Source organism: Lynx canadensis, chromosome E1 (assembly GCF_007474595.2).
Source record: "Lynx canadensis isolate LIC74 chromosome E1, mLynCan4.pri.v2, whole genome shotgun sequence".
Lineage (NCBI taxonomy): Eukaryota > Metazoa > Chordata > Mammalia > Carnivora > Felidae > Lynx > Lynx canadensis.
This window is the reverse complement of record NC_044316.2, coordinates 15,786,293-15,798,897: the sequence shown is the minus strand read 5'-3', so window position 1 is coordinate 15,798,897 and position 12,605 is coordinate 15,786,293. Positions and strand designations below refer to the sequence as shown.

Sequence of the window (12,605 nt, the reverse complement as noted above, 5' to 3'; positions counted from 1 at the left end):
TCCTCTCTCTGAGTTTAGCTTCATTCTGTTCATTCATTAGTTCACTCTTACGGCAGCCCAATACAGAGATTACACACCTGGACTCTGGATTCAGCATCTCAGTTCATTTCCAAGTATTACCAGCTACTAGCTGGCCAGTGACTTAGCCTGTCTACTTCTGGGGTAGGGAGCATAGAGCAGTGCCTATCTCATTGGCTTATTATGAGGATTAAGTGAGATAACCTACATGAAGCACATAGAGCAGGGCCCCACACTTAAGACGCACTCAGTAAATGTTAGCTGTCATTCGTTTGATTTATTCAGCCCGTATTATTGAATGCCATTCTGTTGGGCTTTGGGCAGAAAGTCTGGTCTTGGGGCACAATATGATTATGGCTGCTTTACAGTCTACCCGAGTCAGTCATCCACTGGGCAGAGTGCTGTGGATACCCCAGTGAAAAAAGATGCAGTTCCAGCTTTGAAAGAGCTGACCTGGCAGGAAGGATACAAAGTCTTGGGGTTTTTTTGGCTATCATAGTCTGATTTTTGTTTTTGTTTTTACTTTAATGTTTATTTATTTTTGAGAGAGTGTGAGTAGGGGAGGGGCGGTGGTGGGGGGACAGAGGATCTGAAGCAGGCTGTGCATTGACAGCAGCGAGCTGCTGGGCTCGAACTCACAAAACTTGAGATCATGACCTGAGCTGAAGTCAGCTGCTCACCCAACTGAGCCACCCAAGCGTTTTTTTTTTTTTTTTTTTTTTTTTTTTTTTTAATTTGAATGCATAGGCCCTCCATCCCCACCTGTACATCCAACCTCTGCACACTGGTACCCCTGCCAGCCCCAGCATGGGGAGAGGTGAATGGACATCCTTTTCACCAGCAGTGATCTCCAGGTGATCAAGGAAGCAGGGACTCCCGGAGCCTTCCCTGTTGTGCACAGTGGAGCAGGATTTGCTAACAGTGAGGAGGCAAGAAAAGTGGAGATACCCAGTTTTGGCTGTAAGCACAGTCACCCTTTTTCCATCCTGGCTGAGTGGCTGGTAGAATCCAGTGTTTGGTGTTGTGAAGGCAGTGAGTGGCACACCTGGGAATTAAGGGCAAGGCCGCTGACCTTCAGAATGGGATATATCTCCTTCCCACTCAGCCTCTCATCATCAGCCCAGCACTACGGGCAAGGCAACCGACCCTTAAGTCCCCCTTAAATCAATGGGTGGTGAGGCAGGAGCAGGTGGTCACCAAGGGAGGTGGGGAATTGAGGACAGCCTACCTGCAAAGGTGGGGAGTGTTCACCTCAAAAGCCTAGACAGAGATATGGTTAGCGTGGGCTGCGAGGTGAGGTGCATTGAGTGCTGATTCAGTGCCTTGGGGTACTCAGGCAGGTCTGCACTTCGCTGAATCAGGGCAGTCTGCGCACAGGAAAGCCCCTCCGCCACTCTGAAAGATTGGGGTTGTTGGCAGAGCACTTAACCTTTGGCACAATGCAGATGAGAATGATTATTTACTCCTTCCTTACTAGGAAGTTGGATTGGGTCTCTCCAAATTCCTCCCCCATCCTTAGTGCCAGGAATCTGGAGACTTCTGTTCCGGTCTCAAAACACCCTGGTGCTCAAAGACCCACACACCTGTCTCCAAGCCAAGAGTCGGGCTGTGTGGTGTTAACCACCTACTGGAAGCCACCAGAAAAGGCATCAAGGGCATCTTGAGGTAACTACCCTTTCCCAGGACACGTGTATGAAACTGTGTGTGGAGATGGAGGAGGGCTGGAAGGGTTTACTTAGCTGTTCAGTGCCTCAGGTTTCTCATCTAGAAAATGGAGGAAACAGAGATGACATTGAGGTTTCGCAGTGAGATAATCTTGTAAGCAAAGCACTAAGATCCAAGCCGGGTGTACCGCAGACATTCTCTGTTAATTATTAGAAGTGTTCCTCCAAGATTCCTCTCTCCCTGTACCCTATATTGTGTTCTGGAGCGGGAGGTCCAGGACAGGATTGGACAGAATGTAGGAGAAAAGCAAACTATGGCAACGCTAAGGAGAGCAACTGTAACATTTTAGCTTGAAAATGCTGAAAATAGCGTGTTCAAGCCTTTGTAGATAAAAATGTAAAATGTATGCAAATGTATGTGTCTCACGCAGAAACATACATCTATGGCCTCCTCGCAGTCAGTTTCCGGATGTGGCCATCAGGAAAACCCCTGCTGATACAGAGAGGGCCCAGGCTGCCTTGATGGTGTAGTGGTTATGGGGAGAGGGCAGTGCTGCTGCTTCCCTGGCTGAGCTCCTGTTTCTAGCTTTCTTCTGGGTTCTGTGCCTTCTGAGACTTCCACGTGGGAAGAAGAGAGGCTCTGGGCCCCTCTCTGCTCCTCCACCCTCACCATCCTCCCTCCGGTTCCTCTGAGAGCTCATTTGCTTCCTCTCCCATCCTGGCTCTATTTCTGGAGCATCTCATTGGAGATGCACAGCCCCCTCTCTGCCAAGCTCCAGGTGCCTACTCGGCCCTCCTAGTCTTGTGTGCAAGTCAGGGATGGTGGGAGGGTGACAGCTGAGCAGGGAGGGGCCGCAGGAGACGGAGGCAGAGTCTGAGCCAGGAGGGTTGGGAAGGGGGAAGGCTGAGTGGATGCAGGGAGGGGCCAGCCTTACCTCAGAGTTGAAAAACACCCACTGCAGCCACCTGTGGAGGCTTTCACACCCTTCCCCTGCCCTTCCCAGGGTTCACCTGACCTGCTGTGAGTTGGAGGCCTCTACCCAAGCAGCTGCCGGAACTGGCTGCAGGCTTCCTTTCAGCATTATGGGTGAGGGTCTGCTTCTCTCCTCAAAGAACTAGATCTGTGCTTGTTTGGAATGATGAGGAAGGAGCCCTGCCCCCATGTGGATGGGTCCCAGTAGAGCTGGGTCCCATGAAGGCTTTGCCTGTCAGCTGCTTGATGATGGGGGCTGAGGGGGGGGAGGGTGTGCTCCACTATCAGAGACCTCACTATTTGAGGTAAAACTAGCATAAATGGCCCAGCGCAGGGTTCCCTTGGTGTGCCCCTGCTTCGCTTCTGTTGGGTTCTGGAGAGGAGCTTCAGCGCCCCCTGCCCTTGCCCACCCTAGCCTGGTCCCTCCTCCAGGGTCCCACAGGACCGTATCTGCAGCAAAGTTGCCTTGGTCCCATAGAATTGGCACCTAGGAGGCCCTAAAAGCCCTCCGCCACCACCCCCTCCCCCAACCTCTCCACTGCTCTTGCGAGGTCTTAGAAGGAATTTACTTCCTCAGGTTTTGTTCTCAGAGGCATCTTGACCCCAGACTTCCCTCAGCTTGCATGTGATTATATATACAAGGTATGCCTCCTGGGCTGCGGCTGTAGATCCCCAAAGAAGTCTCCCGGGGACCCCAGGGAAGACCCTGGAGGCTCTCCTGCCCCCAGTTGGTCCTCCACTGCCCCTACTCAACCCCCAGCCTCCCGCCTTCTCCAGCCGCCGCCCTCTGGTGTGTAGGGCCGAACTGCCCGGCTTTTAGGTCACGGGTGTTGAAATAGATGAGGTTGTTAAGGTTTGGAAGGAAAGAGTTCCCGCGCGGCCGAGGCTTCCGCGGGCGGGCAGGACATTAACCCCGTCAGCGCCGTCCCCCAGGCTTGTCTAGGGGAGGGGCCTGACGGCCGCACTGGCCCCAGAAACTGCGCTTGGAGATCCTGGGGTGTCAGGTGATGTCACCCCTGCGGGCCCATAGGTCTCCCCGCGGCACTTAGTCTGCGGGTTGCCAGAATTCGGCTGAGCGCATTGAGGGGAAGAAGCGGAGCCTGGGCCTGCACCGCAGCCCGGAGACCCCCGCGGGACCACTCCTCCGTCACGGGCTGGAGCCCCTCGCGTCTGGGCGTCCGTGGGGACTGGGGCTGCTCCCCGCACCCCCGACCGGGTCTGGAGGCGTGCTGCGGCGGGGGGAGGGGGCGCGGAAGGCCTTGCGCCGATTGGTCGCGGCCCCCGCCCCCCGCCCCTGGCCGCGGCGCAGCCCCCGGGAAGTTGCTAGTCTGCGGGCGCGCTGCGGGGGCCGCCGCTCGGGGATTCCGCAGCGGGGCTCGCCGAGGCCCACTGCGGGCCGGAAGGGCTCCCGGGGGCGCTCGCCTGCCCTCGCCCGCCCTACCCTCCTCTCCCGGCAGCTCCGGCTCCTCCCTGCTACCTGTTTCCCTGCCTGCCCCCGCCTCCCACCCGCGCCCGGCAACTTCGGCCTCCCGGGCTGGCCGCCCCTCCCGCTCCCCGCCGGCCCGCCCGCCCGCCGCCCGCGCCCTCCCTCCTTTGTTGTGCGATGAGGGTCGGGTTTCCGATCTGACGGAGCCGCCGCCGCCGCCGCGCCGAGCCGCGGGCATGGAGCCGCTCAGACCACCGGGGCCTGCCGCGCCTCTCCGGGATCGACACCCTCTACAGCAGTACGTGTGCGCTCGGGCCGGGGAGGGCCGGGCGGGAACGGGCCGCGGCGCCCCGACGGCCCCGGGGCGCGACCGCCGGCTCTTATCTGGGGAGCCCGGCGCGGGCAGGGGGCTGGGGCCGCCCCGGCCGGGTGCCAGCGGGCCGGGGAGGCGGGGAAGAGGCGTGGGTCCCCCGCCATCGGCCGCAGATGGGGTCCCCAGAGCGGACTTGGAGAGCGGGTGGGGGGCCGGTGGACCGACGGGGCTTGGAGAGCTGGTCACCCATTTCCCACCTGTTGTGTAACGGAGCACTCCCCCAGCCCCCAGGAAGGAGAGCCCTTGTAGGGGGCTCCCTCGCTTCCCGACTGACTGCTCCTTCTGTCCACGCTGAAGCAGAAAGGCCATTTTGGCAAAGTCCTTGGCGCCCTGAGTTTGTCACCTCGGGGACATCCTGGGGTGTTGTGTGTTTTGGGGGTGGAGGTGGGGTCGGGTGGGAGGGTCTGTAGGGGCGGATCTCCATGGGGGCCATTTGGATCGAAGGAGCTGAAAACCTCGGGCTCAGCAGTCTTTGCTGCCAGCTTCATCGCCACCCCCACCCTCACCACCCCCCCAAAAAAGAAAAGGAAAAAAAAAAAAAAAACCTCGGCTTTTCCACCCCCTCATTCCCAAATCTGCTTCGATCATGTGATTGCTCTTGCACTGCCGCTGGGGATGTGTAACTGATCACTCGTACATTCTGGGGGCTCCCCGTGAGCACCCCCACTTTACACCCTGCCTTGCTTAGGTGACTAAAAGCCCTGCGCTTCTCTCCACCCTCCCTTGAGACATCTTCCCCAGAGCTTTCAGTGATTTAAGAAGAGGGTCCTGCAGGCCCCTGAAGAAGCCAGTGAGTGGATTTTGCCCTCTCTGAGCACTTCAGTGGGACCCTCCCACTCTCTTGCTATGTCTCCTAGCCCAGAGTCCTGAGGCGGGGGGCAGGGGTTGGGGGAGGCAAGCTCAGTTTCTGGACATTGGATGCCATGGGACAAGGACATTTTTAAGGGTTAACCTGGCTCTGATACCTTGTTGACGGTTATATAGGTGAAGAGAGGAATAGACAGGGATGGTGCCTTGAACCCCCAAGGCTTTGCCCTGGAGGCCCCTCGGTACTCAGTATCCAGCCTCTGACCTCTGTATCCCCTTGGGTCCCCATCATTCCCCTCACCTTCTTCTCCTCCCTCTTCTCCCTCCTCCTCCCCCTCCATCCTCTTTTCCTTCCTCCGCCCCCCCCCCACCCCCCCTCCATAGGAGCTCTCCTTGTGATGGTTCATTCCACTTTGGCTTTTCAACATCAAAGGGGCAAAGCCAGATCCCCTGGGTGTCAGTCTTGCACCAAGCCCAGCCACTCCATCTGCTCCTTCCCCTGCAGAGGCCAGCATCCGTTGGGTGAAGGTCAGGGCCCATGGCTGTGTGGCGTGTGTATGCACGTGTGTCTGTGTGAATGGGGGCACACATCTGTTCAGAGCCTTGCTGCAGATCAGCTCCTGACCTGAAGGAAGGATTAGTGACCTCTTAGCTGTGCTCTTGCAAATAACAGTAATAACAATGCCTCATATTCACATGCTACTTATGTTCCCAAATATTTCTGGCTCTCTGGCGAAACCCAGTAGTGGTTTCTGTATTTCTCAAAGCGTAGAATCCTATGGAAATCTGTGTCTGACTTCCTCTCTATTGCCCTGACAAAGACTCCCTAACCTAATTATTTCCAAGTTTTCCTACCACCCCTCCCCCTGCCACTTAGAGCAGGGAAGCAAAATTGTCTGAGGTCTCCTTGAAAATTTCTGACCAGAGGAAGATGGGACCTGAAAAGGAAATTCGACTGAGGCCTTCTTTAGGGGTGCCTGTTAACCAGCCCTGACTCAGGCAGGCAGGCATCTGAGCTGTCTGCTATGCTGCTGCCCCAGCCCCTGGGCTCCTGGGGGCAGCCTGGAGGGGGGAAGGCACTGACTTGGCAGCAATGTGAGGAGTCCCTGCCTCCCTCCTCAAAATGGCTTATTTGAGAGCCATAGAATGAGGCTTCCTGGGAGGTGCTGTGCAGTCATGTTTGGGCTGTTAGCCATGAAGTTTCCTCTTGACAAGAGCCTAAATTAAAACAAATACCCAGGCTGTCATTTGCCTGGCAGCAAGGTTTTGTAGCTCCCGGAGGAAGTTCCTCTGCCTCTCAGAAAGCTGTTTGCTTACAAGGCTCACAATCCTGGGGTGGCAAGTCCCCACAAAAAGCTAAATCCATCAGGAATTGCAAAGGGGAAGTCCCCAGGGCACAGGGTGGCCCGTGCATTCTTAGAGATGTGAATGACCCAGTGATAGAGGCCCTTCCCAAGTGCTGCTCCTGGTAACAGTGATAATAGCATATCCTGAGGACCCACTATGTGCAGGCACTATGCTAGGCTTTCTCCATTCATCCTCTCCAGACCACACAACTGTGTGAGACAGGTAGTCTTATGTCCATTTTGCAGAAAGAGGGGCTTGGTGAGCTCAAATCATTATCCAAAGTCACATAAGTGATAAGTGATAAAGCTGCAGTTCAGATCACACCCTAGGTTGGTGAGGAAGACTCTTAGTGTCACCTAGATATGTCAGAAGTTGCTCAAGGCCTTGGAATGTCATAGAATGGGAGACATCTGTCTCTTTGGTCCTCTGTGTTCACAGGATTCTTCCAGCAGGATAAGTGGCCTCAAATGACTCTGAGCCCAACAAGAGTCCACGTGCCTCTTGTAGGAACCGGGGGCTGGTCCTGGAGCCAAGGTGCGGGTGGTTGAGGCTCTGAACTCACTGAGGTTGATGGTTCTCTCCTCCTAAGATGGCCAAGGCTGCCAACCGGCCCCTCCTCTGACTTACTTCTTGCCTTTGGAGTTGTCAGCTCATTCTGTGTGGCTTCAGCATCTATCCCAGGAGAAGTATGTGCATTTTCATTACAGGTTGGTAGTTATTTGAGAAGAGGTGGCAGCAGGCCCCTCTCCCCTGCGTAGAAGTCCTGAAGGCCACGGTGATGGTGATTTGTCTGACTCAAGGAGACGGGTTGACTCCCAGCTGCCAGTGTGATATGGGACTGATGGGAGCAAGGTCTTTGCTCCTGATAAGCTGGAGTGGCAGACAAGGCTTCCAGCCATCCCACTTCTTGTCTCTGTCCCAGTCATTTTCCTGTGTCACTGTAATAATGTCAGCTTTGCTCCTCAATGCCTTGCCTAAATTCTCTCCCTGGAGCTGGTGTGATTCTTTCTGTAGGGCTGTGTCCTTCATTTTATCTTCTCTGTGCCTTCTCTCATCACCTTTTCCACTAACACATCACTTCCTCTTGGTTTGTCTTCTATACCATGGAATTAGACTGGATTAAATTAAGCTCTGTGAGTGGTGCCTGGGTGGCTCAGTAGGTTAAGTGTCCAACTCTTGATCTCAACTCACATCATGATCTCACAGTTCATGAGTTCGGGCCCCATGTTGGGCTCTGAGCTGACAGCTCCAGAGCCTGTTTGGGATTCTCTCTCTTCTCTCTGCCCTTCCCCTGCTCACGCTAGCACACATGCGCATGCTCTCTTCAAAAGTAAACAAACATTAAAAAAAATTTAAAAACGGGATAACAAAATGGGGAGGGTGCTCTGAGCCTGTCCCTCTAAGTGGATACCACCCTCCAAACAGATCTGAATTGAGGCATGTATGTGCCCCAGGCAGGCAATAATTTGGCACCTCTTCAAGTGGAAAGTCTTTCGTCTTCTACCCCAGACAACATTTGCAAGGGATATTTCAGTCACTCGTGATATTTTCACATCCCTTATAGACTCAGTGCCCCATCCAAGAGCCAAGAAAGCATTTGGGGCTGTGGGGATACAAACTCATCTCCAGAGCATCATGAGGCAGCCTAGGTTTCTCATCTCACTCCCATATTAGCCACACCAAGGACCAGGCTGCTGGCCTGACACAGACTGTGTGGGTCTGATCAGAGCAGTGGTCTCACAGAGGCCGCCTCAGACCACCTCGGATATGCTAGTGAGCACCTGCAGATGGGTGTTTTCTTACCCTCTGAATGGCCCCAGTCACTTAGTCCTTCTTGTTAACACCAGCCCATTATTGTCATGGCTGCTGGAGTCTCGGAGGTGGGGCTGGCAGAAGGATGAAGTCATCTACTCCGAGAAAAATTTTTGTGATTGTGATTGTTGCTGTTGTTCTTTGGCAAAACGGAAGAAATGACAGGAACATTTGTGAAGAATTAGCTAAGTGGGTAGCAGACGGGGGAGTAGTGAGAAAACTCATTCTGCCTCACTCTTGCAGGTGCGATGGAAGACTTGGGGCCGTTTTCTGAGGTGTGGTCCTCTCCCTGGGGGCAGTTCTGGTACCCTGTGCACACTTCTCTGTAATATGAAGCCACGAATGTCTCTCGTGGACACCATGTGGGTTGATGAATGTTTATAAGGTGCTTTGTAGGTGAGGAGTGCTGTTGGACTGCCCTCCAATCACGGCCTCTCACACAGGGGTCCGTGAAAGGCTTGCTGAGGAGTGGCAAGGGGCCGGGAAAGGGGGAAGGAGGCTGGCAGGAACAGAGTGCCGGGCCCAGTTCTTAGGTAGTGCCTAGGCCAGCTCCTCATGCGTAATGAGCCCTCTGTAATTTTTGGTTGCATGAGTGAGTATGAGAGGGAAAAGAAAACTCTTGGGTTCTTGGCTCCTTAACTCCTTACTCCACCAGAAACCCCAGAAACCGATTCATTGGCCCATTCACAAGTTTCCAGCTGTGTGGATTTGGTAATTGTAGTAGCTCGTAGTAGAGTCGGAGACCCCCCAAGGGAGTCCCACGCGTTGCTAGGGCTTGTGATTGTGCAATTGGAAGACTTCACTGCCAGGGCTGGTGCTGCAGCTGTTTGGCTCAGCTTGAGCCCTTTGGGGGCAAACCAGGAACCAGGCAGTTTCACAGTCAGCTCCACATCCGTCACTGTTTTCCTCTGCTGGGCCCCTGGCTGTGGTAGGTGGAGGTGATCCATGGGGCTCCAGTACCCATCACATTCTATCTACAGGCTCTTAGAACTTTCCACTGAACACCAGTAGGAGAGGCCTGTAGCTTAGCTGTCTCCAGAGCAGAATAGGAGACATTGATTTTAATTCGTGGCCTTGGTCTGCTTCATTTGCATTTCTTTGGGCAAGAGGGTCAGTGGGAGCCATGGATACCCTTGACTGGCAGTGGGAGTGTTCTACTTGTTTCTGAATCTTGGGGAGAACCTGTCCATTCCCTGTAAATGTGAAGAAAGAAATCAGGGCAGTAGGCAGACTTATAGAAATGGCCCCATATGGAGATTGGGCTAGATGCTCAATCCAACCCGCTGCCCAAGAGCCCTTAAAGGTGGGACCAACTGGTACCATGACTGACTGGATGGAGAATAGATGTTCTCTGTCCCAGATTCAGACCTTTTTGGGGTCTCTCAGTTTTCTGTACCTATGCTTCATTCCTCTCTTCTTTTCTCCCCTTCCTTCCCTACCACACACCAGAATGAAAACTGAATATGGGTTTACTAGCCATATGGAAACTAACAGGACCAGTGTCTTCAGGAGATGGGGCAGATGAGGTGGGTTCTGCAGTGACCTAATTGATCAGATGCCGTTTCTCTCTTTTCTCCACCCTCACTTCTGATGCCTACATATCCCTCTAGACCACAGATATGGTGGAAGATGATATGGTCAGGCATTTTGCCTAAAGGTGAGCAAGATCTCCAGAAAGTGTTGGGTGGATGGAAGGCCTTGGGTGGACCAGGGCTGATGGAGCTCAGAGTTTTTGTCACTCCGGATGCCATGGCCACTGGCCTCTCTGGTATGTTGGCGGAGCTGGTGCCGCGTAGAAAAGCCCCGTATTGACTAAGGATCTGTGGGTTTACTCAGGGCTGTTGGGGGAGGACGTGGCCATAATTACCTTCATGGGATTGAAGGGCTGATCCTATTAGCGTGTTGGGCTAACCCCTTCCTCCTGGGCATTGCCTCCTGGCCAGCAGCAGGGGTTTAATGGATCAAGATTACGGAGACCAAAGATGTCGTATAATTAAACCCAGTTATTTCCCTACCTGGGGGACATCTCTATCCACAGCAGCAATTGATTTCCTCACTTGTGGTCGCCCTGTTCAGCTGCAAGTTACCCTGGGCCTAAACAGCCTGTGGGCCATCTTTGTGAATGAGTTTCTTCTCTCTTGAAGGTGCAGTTTTAGGTGAAAAAACCCCTTCTGAGAGTTTTGGGGTCAGAGTGGCAGGGTGTTCTATACGATGGGGGCCTCTTTGGGAAACATGTCTGGGTTCCACAAAGGTACGTAGAAATCTCACCCTTGGGTCACTCATGACCCCTGGGCCCATGAAAAGAAGCTCGTCAGTCCTGCTTGGTTTGTCAAGATTAGTTTTTCCATTTGGTCTAAGAAGAACGGATGTGACATATAACCAGCCCTACTACGTGCCAGATGCTGTGCTATATACTTTCCTTGAATTATCCCTAACATCCCAACAAAGTAACTCATTATCCCTCCTGTTTTATAGACAAGGGAACAGAGGCCCTGTGAGGTTATTGCCAAAGGGCTCCAGTTTGAAGTGGATCAAATTTCAGATTGCTCTGATTCTATGTGTAGCCTTCTGGCAGCAATGATGATGATAGCCAATGCTGTTGAGTACCTACTATGTGTCGACACTGTCCTAGGCATTAACCCTGTTATCACCAGTCCTCAACAGGCCCTACTTTCTGAGGCAGGAATTGTTATCTGTATTTTATAGAGAAGAAATGAGCTTAGGGAAGTTAAGTAATTCATTCAAGAGAATGAGAGCTTCTAGCTTCTAGAGCTAGAAGACAAGCCAGGCTTTGAGCACAAGGTTGGCTTTCTCCCACACTCCCTGCCTTTCACAGCATTGCCAGTGAGGCCCCCCCTTGGCCAGGTAGTTTGTGGATGTTGATTGATCTGCTCACCTCTCTAGCTAAAATGACAACTGTAAAGACAGGCTTGGCTCCCCCATGGGGCTCAGAAAGCTCTCAGCCTTCCGGGGGCCTGTATGTGCCCATCCACTGGACTACCTCTCCTAAGGAATGATCCCAAGGAGATCTCCCCATGGCACTTGGAGCCCGTATCCCACCTGGGATTATTGCCAAGAAACACTGATGGCTAACCAAATTAAGTAATTAAATAAATAAAATAAAGTTTGAAGGGAAAGAGAGAAAATAGATTTTGGGGATAGAAATGGGGTACAGCTAGTTCCCAGTTTCTAGAGCAGAGCAGGGCCAGAGGCAAGGAGATGAGAGCTGGAGGAGGAGAGGACTCGGCAGAGCCACACTGGCCTCACTCTCAGGCCTTTTAAAATTCACCTCCACAGTTTCCAAAGGAGAATAAAGGGCCCTCAGCCCTAAATCAGGCCACTGCACACCAAGGTCTGCAGATCCAGCCTCTGTGTTTGAACTCACCCACGCGCAGCATGCTGATGATGGGCTGGTTTGGTGCAGACCCTTCAGCCCCTCTCCCCACGCCCCCACGCCCCCACGGCCCCAGAGCCCAGAGTCCCCTGCTGAGGGGCAGCCTGTGCCTGGTGGCTTACACCCTAGCACATGGTTGCAAAGAGGGTTTGTGTGTGGTGAGTGTTCTGGATGGGATAAAACGGAGGAACGCCCTGCCCTGAGCTGAGAACCAAAGCCAGAAGGCACCAGTGGGGAGGAGAGGGGGGAGCTCCCTGACCCCATTCTCTTCCTTTCCCCTCCCTGCCCATAACTTCATGGGCAGCTTACTTCCTGCACGAAGCCTGTAGGCAGTTTTAGGAATCCTTCTTTGGTTGGGTGTGGGGACCCATGAACCTTCCCCTCCCTTGCTCCTGTTTGTAGAGGAGTTTCTAGTAAGAAGTTTCCATTGCTTCTGCCTCCCTGTGGTTCCAGGACGCAGCCAGGCCAGAGGCTCAGCCTGGACAAGATCCATCTTCTAGGTGCAACCTTGTGGCTACCCCCAAAACCCCCGAGCTTTCTCCTGGTCTTCCTGTGCTTCCTGCCCTTCCCCGCCCCCCCCCCCCGACCCCAGCCTCCACTGTCTTTCAAGGGAAGAGACACCACTCGGGAAGACTGATGAAATGGGCTGCCTAAGAATTGAGAGGGCCTGGTGATGGCGATCCTGTCCTTCCAAAGAGGACGCGACTTCACCCTAGTGCTTCTCCACAGGTCCTTCTGTGCAGGTCAGAATAGTGGCCTTACTGCAAGCTGCTCAACTCCTTCCTCACCTG

General features: G+C 53.8%; 1 protein-coding gene across 3 annotated transcripts in view; it reads left to right on the top strand.

Moving 5' to 3' along the window:
• The window catches only part of ABR (ABR activator of RhoGEF and GTPase), a 185,770-nt gene that overhangs the window by 41,009 nt on the left and 132,156 nt on the right, over positions 1–12,605 (top strand). The window contains exon 1 of one of the 3 annotated variants that reach the window (XM_030296604.1): positions 4,337–4,379. The exons of the other annotated variants lie outside the window; for them this stretch is intronic. The gene's annotated coding sequence lies outside the window, so the exon portion shown is untranslated. Of the gene's footprint in view, positions 1–4,336; positions 4,380–12,605 lie in introns of those variants that run through there. 3 annotated transcript variants of the gene reach the window in all.